At 43.9% G+C, this 2500-nt stretch overlaps 1 protein-coding gene across 3 annotated transcripts in view; it reads left to right on the top strand.

Annotated features, from left to right (window-relative positions):
* The window catches only part of LOC143275009 (uncharacterized), a 74115-nt gene that overhangs the window by 48040 nt on the left and 23575 nt on the right, over window positions 1-2500 (top strand). Inside the window, exon 1 of one of the 3 annotated variants that reach the window (XM_076579068.1) lies at window positions 2014-2211. The exons of 1 other annotated variant lie outside the window; for it this stretch is intronic. The gene's annotated coding sequence lies outside the window, so the exon portion shown is untranslated. Of the gene's footprint in view, window positions 1-2013; window positions 2444-2500 lie in introns of those variants that run through there. One more of the 3 variants, XM_076579066.1, reaches the window with a different exon arrangement.

The following is a 2500-nucleotide window of genomic DNA, read 5'->3' as shown; positions in this document are numbered from 1 at the left end:
AGCTTCTCCTTGTTCTGTCACGTTCTGTCTTCAACATCAGTCCCTACCCCCACCACACCCCCTTTCTCCTACACCCTCCTTATTTGCTTATTTATCCTCATTGTTGTCTTGTGTGTGTGTGTGTGTGTGTGTGTGTGTGTGTGTGTTTTGTGCGCTTAGAGTTGACTTCATCAAGATTTTGCGCCTGATAAATATTATTATTATTATTATTATTTGTAGTAGTATTTTATGTATTTATTTATATTGATAAAATCATTTTATTTTATTTATTTATTTATTTTATTATTATTTATTTATTCTCAAGGCCTGACTAAGCGCGTTGGGTTACGCTGCTGGTCAGGCATCTGCTTCAGTGGCTGGCAGGTGTGGTGTAGCGTATACGGATTTGACTGAGAGCAGTGACGCAGGCTCCTTGAGTTACTGATACTGATCGATACTGATTTCCCACAGTCTCACGATTTTTCTCATAGTTTCACTTCAGTCAACTGCGTTCTGTGTTCGTTCAATTGTCTTCCACACGTCGTTCGTTTGATCACATTTTAATGTTTTAATTTTGTTTAAATATTTGGTTTTATTCACTCACTTGTGTAAACAAAGTGAGTCTATGTTTTAACCCGGTGTTCGGTTGTCTGTGTGTGTGTGTGTGTGTCTGTGTGTCCGTGGTAAACTTTAACATTGACATTTCCTCTGCAAATACTTTGTCAGTTGACACCAAATTTGGCATAAAAATAGTAAAAATTCAGTTCTTTCCAGTCATCTTGTTTAAAACAATATTGCATCTCTTGGATGGGCTCAAAAAATTAAAAAAAGAAGCCTAATTATATGCAACACGCATTTACTGTTATATTTATATTTTTTGTATTCTCTAAACTTGGCACTTTGACCTCTTATTCTGACACAACAACAAGAGGAGTCATTATTATCATTTTTTGTTCTTTTTTGTTCAAACAGGAACTTCTTTTGCTAAGCATGGAATTTTTATTTATTTTGCAAACGTTTTGGTGCAGATAGTAAAAAAGGGAAATTACTCTGTAATTAATGCTAGGGGACTTAATTTATCACAAGTGAGTCTTGAACGCCTTGCCTCTCTTGTTTTATGTTTTTGTTTCGTACAAACCTGGGGTACGATTTCAAAGTCTCGCCCTGCACAGCGAGTTGGGGTTCAAGCATCGGACAGGCAACTCTTTGTTTTCGTTGGAGTTTGTTGTGTTGTGTTGTGTTGTGTTGCGTGGCCTGTTTTGGGATCAGTCGGGCGCACGCTCTCTCTGACAGCACATTGACACGGACACTCTTGTTCTTCTTGTAAGGTGCAGGGTATCCGCCTTGTTGTTCAGATGTTATTCTTGCTTGTTTTGGGAGGGGGGGGGGGGGAGTGGGTGTTTAACACTTGCCTGTTGTCGTTTTTGTTTGTTTGTTTATATTTTGTGTGTGTGTGTGTGTGTGTGTGTGTGTGTGTGTGTGTGTGTGTTGTTGTTGTTGTTGTTGTTGTTGTTGTTGTTTTTTGCACGTTTACGAAAACCTGAGCGAGAATGAAAGACTCCCCTCCCCCACCGTCCCAAACTCCTCCTCTCTCCCTTCCCCCACCCCGTCCCACACCCCCACTCCCGTCTCCAATCCTCATGATTCTCTTTCCCTTTCACTGGTTTCGGAGTACCGGAAACCGAATGTATCATTTCGATCACTCCCTTTCCAGTCCGGGGACAGAAGCCCCCAGGACCTGTGAACCGGTTAGACCACTCCCCGAGCTACACACACACATACACACAGATTTTAACTTCACCCGTTCCCCCACCCCCTTCTCCCCAGCACTCCACCCCATCCCAAACACACACACACACACACACACACATTCCACCCATCCGTACGCCCCTCAATTCCCCCCCCCCCCCCCCCCCCCCCCCACACACACACACCATGTCCCACCCACCACCACCCCTCTCTTTCTCTTTCTCCGTGACAGGGAAAAAAAGTGTGTGTGTGTGTGTGTGTGTGTGTGTGTCTAGGTTCTGTCATCGCGGAGAGCATTATAACTTGTCCCCACACAGTCTCGCTCGGAGTGGAGGAGCCTCTTTAGCTGACAGTGTGTGTGTCTCGGAGAAAATGTGACCTTCCAGGTGTTTGTGACTGACTGTTACTGTGTCAGCCATAGCGAGCGGCCGTCTGTATCTTGATAATTATATTTCCAGCACACGGTGGATAGAGTCGATCAAGGTGTGTCACTGAGACTGTTTTCATTTCGTTTTTGTTGTGTTTTGTTTTTTTCAAGAGGAGAAACGTGTGTTTGTGTGTGGTTTGTGTGTTTCGCGAGTGTTCAAACTCCTCCACTGTTATCCAGAGTGGGTGGAGTTGGGCTGGAAATGCTGTTCGTCTCTTTGAGGAGTGTTTGAAGTGGTGTCAGTCTGGCTTTCACTCTGTAATCTCCCCCCTCTACCTGCTGTCTGTGGTAAGTGGTCATCACCTGTTTGTTGTACAGTCGCTGGAGGGGCGAGAAAATTGTTTG

Source organism: Babylonia areolata, chromosome 29 (genome assembly GCF_041734735.1).
Source record: "Babylonia areolata isolate BAREFJ2019XMU chromosome 29, ASM4173473v1, whole genome shotgun sequence".
Taxonomy (NCBI): Eukaryota; Metazoa; Mollusca; class Gastropoda; order Neogastropoda; family Buccinidae; genus Babylonia; species Babylonia areolata.
This window is presented reverse-complemented; position numbering and strand designations above follow the sequence as displayed.